Source organism: Xenopus laevis, chromosome 1S, assembly GCF_017654675.1.
Source record: "Xenopus laevis strain J_2021 chromosome 1S, Xenopus_laevis_v10.1, whole genome shotgun sequence".
Taxonomy (NCBI): domain Eukaryota; kingdom Metazoa; phylum Chordata; class Amphibia; order Anura; family Pipidae; genus Xenopus; species Xenopus laevis.
In genome coordinates this window covers 7,454,564-7,469,615 of record NC_054372.1, presented here as the reverse complement: position 1 = coordinate 7,469,615, position 15,052 = coordinate 7,454,564, and the positions used below count along the sequence as shown (strand labels likewise).

The 15,052-nt window shown below is 39.3% G+C and overlaps 1 protein-coding gene across 6 annotated transcripts in view; it reads right to left on the bottom strand.

Annotated features, from left to right (window-relative positions):
* Positions 1–15,052, bottom strand: part of LOC108706501 (catenin alpha-2) — a 922,761-nt gene that overhangs the window by 838,656 nt on the left and 69,053 nt on the right. The window lies entirely within an intron of this gene.

Sequence of the window (15,052 nt, the reverse complement as noted above, 5' to 3'; positions counted from 1 at the left end):
TTAGAGCCAAGATCTCCTTAATGTATTGCTGATAGAGTAACTCAGAAGGATCAAGAACAATTTCTTTTTACAATTGATTAAGTTCAAGATGTTTTCCTCTTTCATAAAACAGCTCTATCAACCTTATTCACCAGCCGTCCCAGCCTCCCACATTGATTTGATTCTGGTTGACTGCTTAGGGCAGGCAAGTTGTGCAATATAATTAATATTTATGTAGACTTCTGCTTAGACTAAAACCTCTGAGCTTGTTAAAGTGTAACTCAAAATACTCTTTGATTTCTCGAGCATTTTCCGACCCGTGAAACCAATTTCAGATCTGTTACGTCTTTAGCTCGCAATGTTTAATGAATGTAAACGCTTCTTCCCGGCTATAATGGTCACCCCCAGTGTCTCCTATTTTGGCTTTATTGGGGGAATCTTTCATTTCAGATTTTGATGCCGTTGTTTATGGTGCCTTGTAACCAGCGGCATTTAAAGCCTTAGGGGCAAATTCACTAAAGGACAAAGCGCCTAACGCTAGTGTTAATTCGCTAGCGTAGCGCATTTTCGTTAATTCGCTGATTCACTAACGGACACTGGCGTAAATTCGCTAGTGTTATGCCTGGACGTAGCTACGCAAATTCACTGACGCGCACATTTTTCTGAACGCTACCTTTTACGCTAGACTTTTTCGCCACCTCAGACCAAGTGAAGTTCAATAGAGTAGGTAGGGATTGCTTCAAAAAAAGTAATCCCTATCTACTCATGGCACCTTAACTATACAGTGGGCACATGTGTAGGGCAAAATAAAAATTTTATTTGATGTTTTGAAGGTTTCCCAGGCTTGTGTAGTGCTGCTACGTATACTTCCATTGTAAATTCAATTTGGCGCCGTATGCAAATTAAGCATTGCTAGCGTAACTTCACTTTGCCTGTCGAATTAACGCTAGTGCAACTTCGCAACCTTTCGTTTCTCCTGAGCGCAACTTCGGATTTTAGTGAATTTGCATAGCGCTGGCGAAAATTCGTCTGGCGAAGTGCGGCGAAGCGGACACTGGCGCAACTACGAATCTTAGTGAATTTGCCCCTTAGCCTTAAAACAGCAAGATTTTACTTTCTCCCAGTGTGAAGCATCGGCATATCCAATATAAATGAACACAGCTGCAAAAATAGTCTTATATGGGCTTTATTTATTAAATGGCAACTATACAGCGGCAACACACAAGCAGGCAGTACACACACACAAAATAACACACATATACATAGGGGATGGGGATTAAAGCCATTTGTATACTTCTGCTCCTATTGTACATTGTTCTGTACATCGTTCTACAATTCAGCTCAATTTGCACAAAGAATATCTACAGGTATATGGCAGGGTGATGGGAAAGAAGTATTGTCTGCACTCACGCCCCAAACAGATTTGCTTGTTGTATACAAAAGCTCATCTAGTAACACAGTAATTTTGGAACAAAGAAGTCTGGACTGATGAGACAAAAATTTAGTTATCTGGTCATAACAAAAAGTGTTTTGCATGGGGGAAAAAGAACACGGAATTCCAAGAAAAACACCTGCTACCGACTGTCACATTAGGTGGAGGTTCCATCATGCTGTGGGGCTGTGGGGCAAGTTCAGGGGCTGTGTGGCTAGTTCAGGGACTACTGGGGCCCTTGTTAAAGTTGAGGGTTGGATGAATTCAACCCAATATCAACACATTCTTCAGGATAATGTTCAAGCATCAGTCACAAAGTTGAAGTTAAGCTGCAGGGGTTGGATATTCCAACAAGACAATGACCCTAAACACAATTGGAAATCTACAAAAACATTTATGCAGAGGGACAAGTACAATATTCTGGAGTCCCCCGACTTGAATATGATGGAAAATCTATGGGATGATCTGAAACAGACTGTCCATGCTCGGCAGCCATCAAATTTAACTGAACTGGAGAGATTTTGTATGGACGAATGGTCAAAAATAACCTTTAAATTTATGTAATATCCTCAAATTTATGCACCCGTCTGTTATGATGCATATTTTCTGTTGATCCAATAAACTTTATGCCACTGCTGAAATACTACTGTTTCCATAAGGAATGTTATATATTAAAAGGAAGTTGCTACTTTGAAAGTTCAGCTAATAATAATAATAAAAAAAAACCTTAACAGAATTAAGAGGGGTTCCTAAACTTTTTAACATGACTGTAAATCACTGCTTTTGAAACAATCACATATACACAGTATTCATCAGTGAAGTTTCTTTTTACTGGAAAGGAAATGTCATTTAAAGAAAATTTCACAAAAGAAAAGGTATTATTACAATTCATTTAAGCAAATCTATTCTTTCATACTTTGAAGCACGAGGCCCTGTAGGTGGGTATAAAAGCCTAAGACTAAAAGCTCAAGCTCACAAATGTCGCCTGATGCAAATAAATTATTGTTGCTCTGCAGGACGTTTATCATTTGTCTGGACTAAACTACAGCTCAGCACAAGCATTTTGAAAAACAAAATATACAGGAGGGAAAAGCACAGATGCACCATTCTATTCATATTTATATCTCATCAGTTTATCCCTTCAAGAAGCACAGGATAGACGGACAGATAAATAATAGATAGATATAAATGGATTATTATCCATTTAGAATTAAAACAGATACATACAACCTCCCGATAATCATTCTAATTCAGTGGAATAATTTCACTATATAGTGCTAAAAAGGAACAGACTTAAAAGAACCCTTTCTTAAAGGCATATTCAACCCTTGTCAGATGCATTCTAATGACCCATGTCTGTAGTTTAAGCCCCATATCTCCATGGAAGGAGAGACTGATTTAGACAGAAAATTCTGTATGCAATATATGGATATGGTTTTATGGGGGCAACCTAAAGTGGAGATCTTTAGCTTTGCATAGAAACCAGCCATGCCACATGAGGATTTTGGGTGGATCTATATTATGAGGGTAGAGGCAGATGTGAAAGCCAAGTGCTAAAAGGAAGGTGGCAAGAAAAGTCAGGGTCGGTAGCAGGAAGGACAGGCAGGAGATGGAGACTTTTAGAGCTCTTGTAGGACAGAAGCAGAGCTTGGCCATACAGATTAATGATGGAGAATATATAAAGGCCATTAGTTAAACTGTACTTCCACACAGTGAATATAACTTCAAAAGCTGAACTTCATGTTTTAACCATAAACTTTGACTTTCAACACTGCAGAGGAGTGAGATGTACCCCCTCTCTAGTGTAATGGAGGAACCTTGCCAAGACCATGGGTTGTTTGAACATAGGAAGCAAGTCAACATGGGGCAGCTGGACTTCCAGGTGGCAGAATTATTTTGAACAGGACATCATAGCTAGAAATGTTTCTACTGACTTGATAGTGAATTGACCAACCAATCCTCCCCATCATCGAGGTCTGTGTTGGAGAACAGGGGGGGTCACTTTGAAGTACAACTTTCAGCTTTCCAGCTACTATGGAACTACAGTTTCTTGTGTACTTGATCCATTGTGAGTAGAAAGCAAAGCATTTTAGTTGGATGGTTAGATAATGGGCATCGAGCTTAAAGCTTTGATTCAGCTTTTCTATTTCATTGTCGATATTAAGCCTTGAGATGAGACCTGCTATGTGCAAAATATTTAACCATGATCAGCTTTAATTTCTTCACTAACAAAGGCACATTTATTTGCAGGACTGAATAGTCCTTGATAGTTCGGAAGGTTCAACCATGCTCTGTAGGTGTGACGTCTTCAATGGATTATAAAGTTCTCTATACTATCAAGATAGAATAACTGTACTTTTATCAGACACTCATGAACTAAATTATACTTATTTCTAATTGTAATTGTGTTCTGTGGGCAATGTTACTCCTATATGATATGCCATACTCTGAATCACTATTAAAACTCTCCTCAACGTGACATTGGCCAACATGATGAAGCAGTTTTAAGATCAACAATTCTAGATTTCAGAACAAAAACACACCAATCACAGGAGGTAGCATGTAATTTCATGTCAGTGCCAAGAGGTATCAGATATTTCTGCGCAGGCTACAATATAATGGTGGAAAAACGTTGCATGTGCCATAGGCCTTATTGTAGGCTTCTGACTGGCATATCCAACACTCATTAAAATAGCTAATGCTGTATTTTGCCATTATTATTATTACAGGTATTGGACCTGTTATCCAAAATGTATGAGACCTGTGGTTTTCCAGATCAGGGGTCTTTCCATAATTTGTATCTCCATACCTTGGGTTTACTAAGAAATGATTTAAACTTTAATTTATCCCAGTAGGATTGTTTTACATTCTAATAAGGATTAATTATACCTAATTGGGATCAAGTACCAGGTACTGTTTTATTATTACAGAGAAACATGAAATAATTTATAAAATGTGAATTGCAATGTAAATGTGAATTATTTTTTTTAAATGAATAATATGGGAGATGGCCTTCCACTAATTTGGAGCTTCCTGAATAACGGGTTTCCATAAAACAGATTCCATACCTGTATCTTTTACTTATATAGCTCCAACATATTCCACAAAAAGTATACATCATTCCCATCAGTCCCTGTCCCAGTGGAGCTTACAATCTAAGGTCCCTACCACATTCTCATACACTTGGGCCAATTTTTATCGGGAGCCAATTAACCTGCCTATGTGACAAAAAGTAGAAATGAAAAGAAAGGCACAACAAATATACAGGAACACATCAAGAAACCCATTAGAAAATATAGAACTCTTTAGAACAATTAGAGCATTTAAACTAATCTGCAATTAGCATTTAACAAGCCAGAGCACGTCAACACACACAATAACCGATACTCTCTAAGTATAAATAAGTAGCCTAAGAATGAATTAGCATAAATATTCATTTCAAAAAAGAGAATTTCAGATTAAAGGTTTTTTCCCCTGCACTTTTGAATTTTCTCTTCACTTAAACTAATTTCATTATGTAATCACGTTAACATACTAGATTAATCATTTCACATCAGCATCAGACTCTTTCCTTTATGTAATATGTTATAGTAATATGTTATAGCACCTGCTAAAATTCAAACTGATTTCAAAATTGCTGGAAACCCAAGAAAAAATATATCACATTGGCAGATCTGGCTTATGTCTTGTTTCAATATGGCGGCAAAGTTTGCTGTGGCTCACTATAAGACCATTGGCTTATGTACACCATCCGTAGACCAAAGGAAGCTCACGTGATTGGTCCCTTTCTCCCATATGCACACATATGGGCTACAGTATGTGGCCTCATTTTGAACATAGCCAAAGAACATACAACTATATCGAATGAGCCACGTTTGGCCTACCATATAAATAAAATCAAGAATGGATCCATTTGTTGGGTGACTAGGCAAAATTAGTTCTTTTTTTCTGTACCTGGACAGCCTTCATGTTCTGGTATCTTGTAAAAATGGACGAACGTGTGCTTAGCTTTTCCGATAAACTTAACTGATTGCTTCTACAATAAGGTCGGCACTAGGCATCTTTCAGACATGGGAGGACTCTTGTCTACTCAACAAGAAAACCCATAAAGAACATTAATATTGTTTTCCAAATCAATAGACAGTCTCTATAATGTCCTCATAATGAAACGTTGGCTTACAAATGTCAATACATATATCGGCACCTGGCCCATAACAGGATAAAAGTGTTATAGTAATGAACGTATAATGGACAAATGCACCTAGTTTAATGGAAACAGAAAAATACTCATCTATTTGTCACTCTTTTATGCTAGATGATTAATAAATCCTACAGATTCAGGACCAGTCACTCAAACCACAGAAATACATCCCACAGTCTACTCACTTCAATGGTCCACCAGCCTCCAGATTTAAAAGAATTAAAGCGAGAACTAATACTACTAACGCAGCACTATATATACCGCAGATGATAAGTTAGAATTAAACAGGTTCATCATACTATATATCTACTTGAAATTCACCAAGAATATAGGCTTCATTTTCTCTTATTATTAAAGGTCATGTATTACACAGTTACAGTGTCATTTTGGTTAAAAAAAGGGACAACTGACCATCAAGCTCAGCACTTTCATGTGATTCTTCACCATCATTGATCAACATTAGGGGTTATTAAAAGCCTGAAGCATTGTGTCTTTATTTGGTTACCGAACCCCTCAGTGACTAATACTATTATCATATACAGTAAGGGGTACATTATCCCTTATAATACATGAGTGATACTCAAGAGTTCCCTGTATAACTCAGTCTGCAGCCTTGTGCCTTTGAAGTGACTTCTAATGTCCTTATATGTAATAGTAGGGTACAGAGAGGTTCTCAAAGAACTTCCCAGTGGCCTCTGCTTTACAGTACAACATGGTTTTTCTAAACTTGTAAGAATGGCTTGGATGATTTTTTGGACAGACATAATATCAAAGGCTATTGTGTTACTAAGCTCTACAGTTAGTATAGATATGGGTATATAGAATTTAATTAAAAGTAGGGAGGGGTGTGTGTATGGGGCTGGGTTTTCATTTGGAGGGGTTGAACTTGATGGACTTTGTCTTTTTTCAACCCAATTTAACTATGTAACTATGTAACTATGAAGTTGACCCATCTTGAAGACCAGTTTGGGTGAGATGGGTAAATGGTAGATATGCCTGGAAGCTCAGTCTGAAGTATAGTTTCTGTATGTGCTTGATTGATGTTCTATATATTAACGTATCAATATTAAGGAGCCTGGTAGGACAATGTTTTCATACAGCTGTAATTCATTTGGGAAATTAGGAGGCCATATCTTATTATTGGACTGTAATGGGGGGCTTGAACCCATTATGTATAAACCTTCAGTAGTACAGTGTTTTGAGGACCTATGCTTTAAAACTCCATCAAGTAGTCTTCAACTCCAAACCCATTTCTAGACCATCTTTCATTTATCTTTGTCCTGAGGACTTTTTTTTTGCTTTGCTATTTTCTCTAGGGCAGAGGGTGCATTTCTGCGAATGAAACTGAAAAGTTAAAGGCGTCAGTGGAAAGTGCTTTGTGCTAAATCTGGGACATGCTTTCAAGCCACCGAATACAAAAGGTGAAGGGGGCTCTATCTGTATGCAGAGACTCGCTTGCTGTTTTTCAATGACTTATTTTATAAGGGTGCAGGAGAAGAAAATCAAAATATCAGATCTTTGTAAGATTTCTTTTTCTGGTTTCTTTGGTTTCACAGTTGGGGTTCAATGACTTATCCATTACCAATACCAAGTAATTGTAAAACACTTGTTACTCTAAACACTTTTGCTACTCTATCATCCCATAAAATTCCCTTTTTTAGCCTTTCTTTTTACTTCTTATGCACAATAAATTAGTTCTTGTGACTTTAGATATCACAAACAACAGCAGTTTGCTTTTTTTTTCACTGACCTTTCTTATCTTAACAAACAAGGCCATTGGCAGTGCAACAATGGGGGACCTAAATCAATGCGTAGGACCCCTCTTTCTTTGTAATTAATCTCTATTGTTTTCTAATTTCTCTGTTAAATACATTTTCCAGCATGGAAAACAACCAGACCAAGCAATTTTATTTTCCGTGGGAGATTAAATTCTCTTCCAATGAACCAACATGTAAAAGTGATTCATCCACAGATTGCTGATAGGAACTATGTTGTAATCCTTCCACAGACAAACTTGCTGAGCAGGCAGCACCAGACACCATGGAAAGCTGCTGACCGTAACACGTGTGCGGCTGTGTCAATGGGAACACAAAGTCAACTCATTTTTCATTTGAACCATGAGAGTCAGCAACATCCGAGATGCATGGTTATTTACACAGAATCTTTATTGGAAAAATATATGCATTCCCTCCCTTTCTGACATGTAAACGCATAATTGTAATGGGACCTTGTATTTGTCTATGAATACAAACAAAACAAAGGAAATAGTTGTTGACTTCAGGAGAACACGTGGGGATCATTCTCCACTGTTCATTGACGGATCTCCGGTGGAAATTGTCAAGAGCACCAAATTCCTTGGGGTACATCTGGCGGAGAACCTCTCCTGGTCCCTTAACACCAGCTCTATAATGAAGAAAGCACAGCAGCATCTCTACTTTCTGCGAAAGCTGAAAAAAGCCCACCTTCCACCACCCATTCTCACTATCTTCTACAGAGGGTCTATTGAAAGCATCTTATGCAGCTGCATCACTACCTGGTATGGAAACTGCTCTGTATCAGATCGCAAGATCCTGCAGCCGGTGGTGAGGACAGCAGAAAAGATCATTGGGGTCTTGCTTCCTGCCATTATGGATATTTACCACACCCGCTGTCTCCAGAAGGCTACCAGCATTGCACATGATCTCTTTACCCATCCTGTAAAAGATACCGCAGTATTCGAGCGCTGAAACAGTCTATTTCCACAAGCCATCGGGTATCTCAACTCCCAAGGACTGAACTGAATATATTCATAAGGAACTGAAATGTCCACTTTGCCCAACATGACCGTGTACTAGAGTTGTTGTATAGCACCGGGGGGTTCTGGAGGAACGCCATTTTGTTTCTACTATGTACTGTATTTACTGTATATGGCTGAAATGACAATAAAATCCACTTGACTTGACTTGACTTGACTATTTGTCCTGACTTTACCCTCCTCTAAGGTCTTTCATGAAAGGAAACTTTATTTTTCCATTATTTAGCTATGTTTTCAATGTTTGAATGAACATGGTGAATGTGGCAAATACTCTGGTTGTTGTTCTTCCAGGGAGACACTGTAGTTGTAGACTGCAAGGCTGTATAATATCAATAACTGTTAGTATTCCCTGGTAACCATGCCCATGATCCAGTTGCAGACAATAGTCCCATTAAGGGGTTAGCTACATAATCCTGCCAAACGAAATAACCTTTGCTCAATCATTAGCCTTCTTGTAGTCTCCATGCTTCGATTTCCTGTCCTGAGTTCCTGTCTCCTGGCCTGTCCTTGTTCCTCTGTTTGTTACATTGGCATTTTTGACCACGTGCCCTGACTCTCTGCCCATCCCACAGACTCTGATTGCCACTTGCAGGAAAGGGTTAAGTCTGGGTAAAGGTACATAGTGCACCATTGTGATATTGGTGCAAGGTTCAACAGTCAAAATGAAAATGTCATTGAACCTAAAGTAAACTTGCTAAAAGTGCATTCTAATGCCATGGCCTCTGTGAGTAGAACAACATATGATAACATTGACCATGGCACCGTCTTGTTTTCTTTCCAGCAATTAAGTTTCTACATGGGGAAGGTGTTAAAAAATCAAGTCGGATCCCATTTATGAATCCTGCATTTCCAATGTGCAACACAAAAGCTTCAGCAGTGAAGCAGAAAATGTGTTTCTCCCTCAGAAATTAGCAACACATCCAGCTGTGTTCAACAAAGGGAATTAATAAGCGAGTAATGTATTTGCTTCTCAAATCTTTCATTACACACGTAAAAAAAGCACAACACCTGTTACTACTATAAAGAGATAAATACCAGATAAAGGAAACAAGAGATACTCTGTACAGTAAGTTGTTGCAGCAAACACATGTCTGCTCCTTTATATAACTATGCAGTCAGCACCCTAGCAACAGGCATGGCTGCATACCCAAAATGTTGGGTGCCACCGGTGAGGGAAGAACAATGAGTAAAATTTCCTGTTTCTTCAGAAAGGAAAAGAGTCAACTGTGGGTGAAGGTACATAAGGCTCCATTGTGATATCTGTACAAGGTTCAACAAGCAAGGCAAAAGCCAGAATGAAAATGAAGTTACTACTGTAAATTTGCATTTTTAAGATATTCACAGTTTATTGCTGATAAGGATGCACCGAATCCAGGATTTGGTTTGGGCTTTGTCCATCATTTGGCCTTTTTCAGCTGGATTTGGCCGAATCCAAGTGCCTGACTGAATCTGAATCTTAAAGGGTCATGGGGAAAAAAAATGCCGCTCCAGCAGAATTCTGTGAAATCCGTTTCTCAAAAGCAAATAGATTTTTTTTTAAATTTAATTTTGAAATCTGACATGGGGCTAGACATATTGTCAGTTTCCCAGGTGGCCCAGTCATGTGACTTGTGCTCTGATAAACACTTTTTACTGCTGTACTGTAAATTTGAGTGACATCACCCCCTCCCCAGCAGCCTAACAACAGAACAATGGGAAGGTAACCAGATAACAGCTCCCTAACACAAGATAACAGCTGCCTGGTAGATCTAAGAACAACACTCAATAGTAAAATCCAGGTCCCACTGAGACACATTCAGTTACATTGAGTAGGAGCAACAACAGCCTGCCAGAAAGCAGTTCCATCCTAAAGTGCTGGCTCTTTCTGAAATCACATGACCAGGCAAAATGAGCTGAGATGCACCTACACACCAATATTACAACTAAATACACTTGCTGGTTCAGGAATGACATTTTTATATTGTAAAGTGAATTATTTGCAGTGTAAACAGCGTCATTTAGAAATAAAAACTACATCATAAAAAATCATGACAGAATCCCTTTAAAATCTTGAGACACAAACAAGAAAGTTATTTCCTTGTTTGTAGGACAAAAAGTCACATGACTTTAAGGATTTGGTTCGGTGCGGCACTTCCTGCACTTGCACCCTTCCTAACCTTAATTTGTCTATGTATATTAGGGTTCAAATTTGTTTCAATATTTGGCCAAATCCTTTCCAAATTCCTAAAATATTATATTCTACTTTTGCATCCCTAGTTTCTGTAGTTCCAGCCCAAGCGTTCATTGAAACCATAAGCAACATCTCCAATCCGATGCACTCATATTCTGGTGTGGGGTGCACAAGGAAACTCCCCTTAAATATTACGTTTCTTACTACAGGTTTGGGATCCGTCATCCAGAAAGCTCCGCGTTACAGAATAGGTGTCTCCCATAGGCTCCATTTTATCCAAATAATCCAGATTTTTAAAAATTGTTTCCTTTTTCTGTGTAATAATAAAACAGTAGCTTTACTTGATCCCAACTAAGATATAATTAATCCTTATTGGAGGCAAAACCAGATTATTGGGTTCATTTAATGTTTATATGATTTTCTAGTAGACTTAAGGTACGAAGATCCGAATTATGGAAAGATCAGTTATCCTGAAAACCCCAGGTCCCGAGCATTCTGGATAACAGGTCCCATACTGTACTTGCTACTTACAATAGACTTCTATTTCACACAGTCAGAGCAAAATCCTTTGTTTTAGCAGCAGAATCAATGCCCAGCCATTTGCCACGTATACAGTAAGTATTTGCTATTAAGCTCCCAAACTAAATGTCTTATTACAAATTATTATGGTTAGAATGTGAGTGGTGAGAGCACATTATAACACTGAGCTGTGGCTTATTTTAGACGGCTCCATTAATCACACCAATTGCTTGAACATCATAGCCACATCATAACAAACATGTTCAGTGCATTGTACAAACTGATTTGCAGTGCTGAGCATTAACGTGATATTGGCATCTCTTCGAAGTGAAAAAGTAACCCTATGTTGTGGTTGTAGTAGGGCCGGAACTGCCTCTCTACAGATCTCTTTCCCTCTCTGCAGAGAAATCAATTGTATCAATCAGGATCATAGCTTTGCCTGCATAGGGCTGCTGTATCTGGAGATCAGTACTGCGGTATGACAGAGCTGTATATAAGAGGGTCACGTAAGCCTCCTTAGTGCTCATTTAGAAAGCAATCAGGTAAAAATGATACCTGATCCCAATGGCCAATTAAGTTACTTTCTGACCCCCCCGCCCCAATTGTGGCCTCATGAAGAAATAAGTAGGTACTGTATGCTGTACTACATTGGGGGGCAGAGCACAACAACTTCATTTCAGGGGCTCAAAAGCAATTGGACAAATACAATGTTTATTTATGATACTTGGTTGAAAAGCCTTTACTGGCAATGACAGTCTGAAGTGTTGAACTCATGGACATCACCAGATTCTGGGTTTCCTCCTGTTTAATGCTCTGCCAGGTCTTTACTGCAGTGACTTTCACTTGCTGTTTGTTTGTGGCCTTTCTGTCCCAAGTTTAGTCTTCAACAAGTGAAATGCAGCTCAATTGGCTTCAGATCAGGTGACATTCAACAATATTCCACTTCTTTGCTTTAATAAACTCCTGGGTTGTTTGGCTCTATGTTTTGGCTCATTGTGAAACGTCTCCCAATCAATGTGAGTGCATTTAGCTGGATTTGAGCAGACAGTGTCTCTGAAGAGCTCACAATTCATTCTTGTGCTTCTGTCCTGTGTCACATGATGGATAAACACTAGTGTCCCAGTGCCACTGGCAGCCATGCACGCCCAAGCCATCACACTGACTCCCAAATCTTTTATACACAACTGTGCTATGCTTTGGATCATCAGCTCTTCCCAAGCCTTCTCCATACTTTTGTCTTGCCATCATTCTGGTAGAGGTTGATCTTGGTTTCATCTGTCCAAACAATGTTTTTCCAGAACTGTGAGGCTTTTTTAGATGTTTTTTTAGCAAAGTCCAATGTAGCCTTTCTATTCTTGATGCTTATGAGTGGCTTCTGTATTTACTTTCATACAGTCTTCCCTTTATGGTAGACTTGGATATGGAGACTCTACCTCCTGGAGACTGTTGTTCACTTGTTTGGCTGATGTGAAGGGGTTTCTCTCCCCATGGAAACGATTCTGTGATCATCCACCACTGTTGTCTTCCGTGGACGTCCAGGTCTTTTTGTGTTGCTAAAGTGATTTCTTTCTTTCTCAGGATGTACCAAACTGTAGATTTTGTCTGTGAAATTCTAACGTTTTCACAAAAAAATCTAGCAATTCGAACGTTTTCAAAAAAAAATCTAGTAATTCGAAAGTTTTCACAAAAAATTCAAGCAATTCGAACGTTTTCATGGATAAATCTAGCAATTCGAACGTTTTCACTAGTGATGGGTGAGTTTATTCGCCAGGCGCGAATTTGGCAAATTTGCGCGATTCGTCGCCAGCGAAACAATTCGCGAAACGCCCGTGAAAATTTGCGGCAAAAATTTGCCTGTGCAGTTTTTCGCCGTTTCGCGAATTTCGCATGAAATTCACTAATTTTTCGGCAAGCGAGACGGCGCAAATTCGCCCATCACTAGTTTTCACAAAATTCAAGCAATTCAAATGTTTTCACAAAAAAAAAATCGAGCAATTCGAACTTTTTCACTAAAAATTTTAGCAATTTGAATTTTCACCGGCGAATGTGAAACTCTGAAATTCGCCGTAAATTCGTGCCAGCCAAATTTATTCGCCCATCACTACTGAGCCCCTGAAATGAAGTTATTGCGTTAAAGAAAAGGCTTTAGTTCCTCTCATTTTTATACAATCTTTTTGTTCAACCCAATGAATTAAAGCTGAAAGTCTGCAGTTCAACTGCATCTGAGTGGTTTCATTTAAAATTCATTGTGGTCATGTACAGAACCAAAATTGGAAAAAAAGTTGTCTCTGTCCAAAGATTTATGGACCCAACTGTATATTACTGGTTGGATTTTTTCCCATCAGACCAGAACAAATTAAAGGCAGTTTAAACAATAGGCTAAACTGGTTTCCAGCCAATGTGTCTCTATGACCCTAAAGGAAAACATAAGTGATTTGTTGTCTCGTTGGTTACAAACGGTGTTTTGAGATACCATTTCTAATACCCTGCTCTTTACTCTCCCAGCACATCCATGTAACTCACATATAAATTCCATGACCTTTTAAACAGAATAATTGATATCACTCAGCTGCCAGTTTCCAGAATGGTGCCTTCTGCCAAACATTTATCTTATACACCGGGCAGTATACATCGGGCAGTATACACCGGGCAGTATACACCGGGCAGTATACACCGGGCACTATACACCGGGCACTATACACCGGGCACTATACACCGGGCACTATACACCGGGAAGGCAATCGCTCAGAGTTTTGGACCTGCCCAGTATAAGTGAATGGCACCCACATTACAGGGAATTGGGTTCCAAGTAGTAGAACAGACAGGGGAAGTGGATCATCAATGTGCAGCCCTGTAATCAAGTTGAAATATTCTACTCTGCTTTAATTCCCTGTATGGAAATAGGGAATAGTAGTGCTACATACATAGTTATGCCTGCTCAACTACAGGAAAAGGCATCGGTAGCAGTAAGTATCTAAATTATAAGGACTAGGACATTTGTCTAATAGAAGTTTATGGACTGTCCATCTTACGGTCCTTGAGCTGTTCATACAAAACGTTCATCTCCGTGTGCTAGAGCTGCCATTTTGTTCTGCTATTCTCTCTCTTAAAGTATGTTCCACTCTGTAACTGCTTCTTCTCAGGGTCCCATCATGTACCCTCCTAAAAGCAGCTCTCATCATTCAATAGGAAGAAGAAGATATCTTTATAACAGGACATGCTGTCACATATCCTATCTGATTCACATTGTAAGCAGCAGTCCTGTCCTGCTTTATGGCAGCTGAGATTCTAGCTATCTGTATAACAGAGCATTCTGTCCCAGTGGCTGCACAGATCCTATCTGATCCACATTGTAAGCAGCAGTCCTGTCCTGCTTTATGGCAGCTGAGATTCTAGCTATCTGTATAACAGAACATTCTGTCCCAGTGGCTGCACAGATCCTATCTGATCCCCATTGTAAGCAGCAGTCCTGTCCTGCTTTATGGCAGCTGAGATTCTAGCTATCTGTATAACAGAACATTCTGTTCCAGTGGCTGCACAGATCCTATCTGATCCCCATTGTAAGCAGCAGTCCTGTCCTGCTTTATGGCAGCTGAGATTCTAGCTATCTGTATAACAGAACATTCTGTCCCAGTGGCTGCACAGATCATATCTGATCCCCATTGTAAGCAGCAGTCCTGTCCTGCTTTATGGCAGCTGAGATTCTAGCTATCTGTATAACAGAGCATTCTGTCCCAGTGGCTGCACAGATCCTATCTGATCCACATTGTAAGCAGCAGTCCTGTCCTGCTTTATGGCAGCTGAGATTCTAGCTATCTGTATAACAGAACATTCTGTCCCAGTGGCTGCACAGATCCTATCTGATCCCCATTGTAAGCAGCAGTCCTGTCCTGCTTTATGGCAGCTGAGATTCTAGCTATCTGTATAACAGAACATTCTGTTCCAGTGGCTGCACAG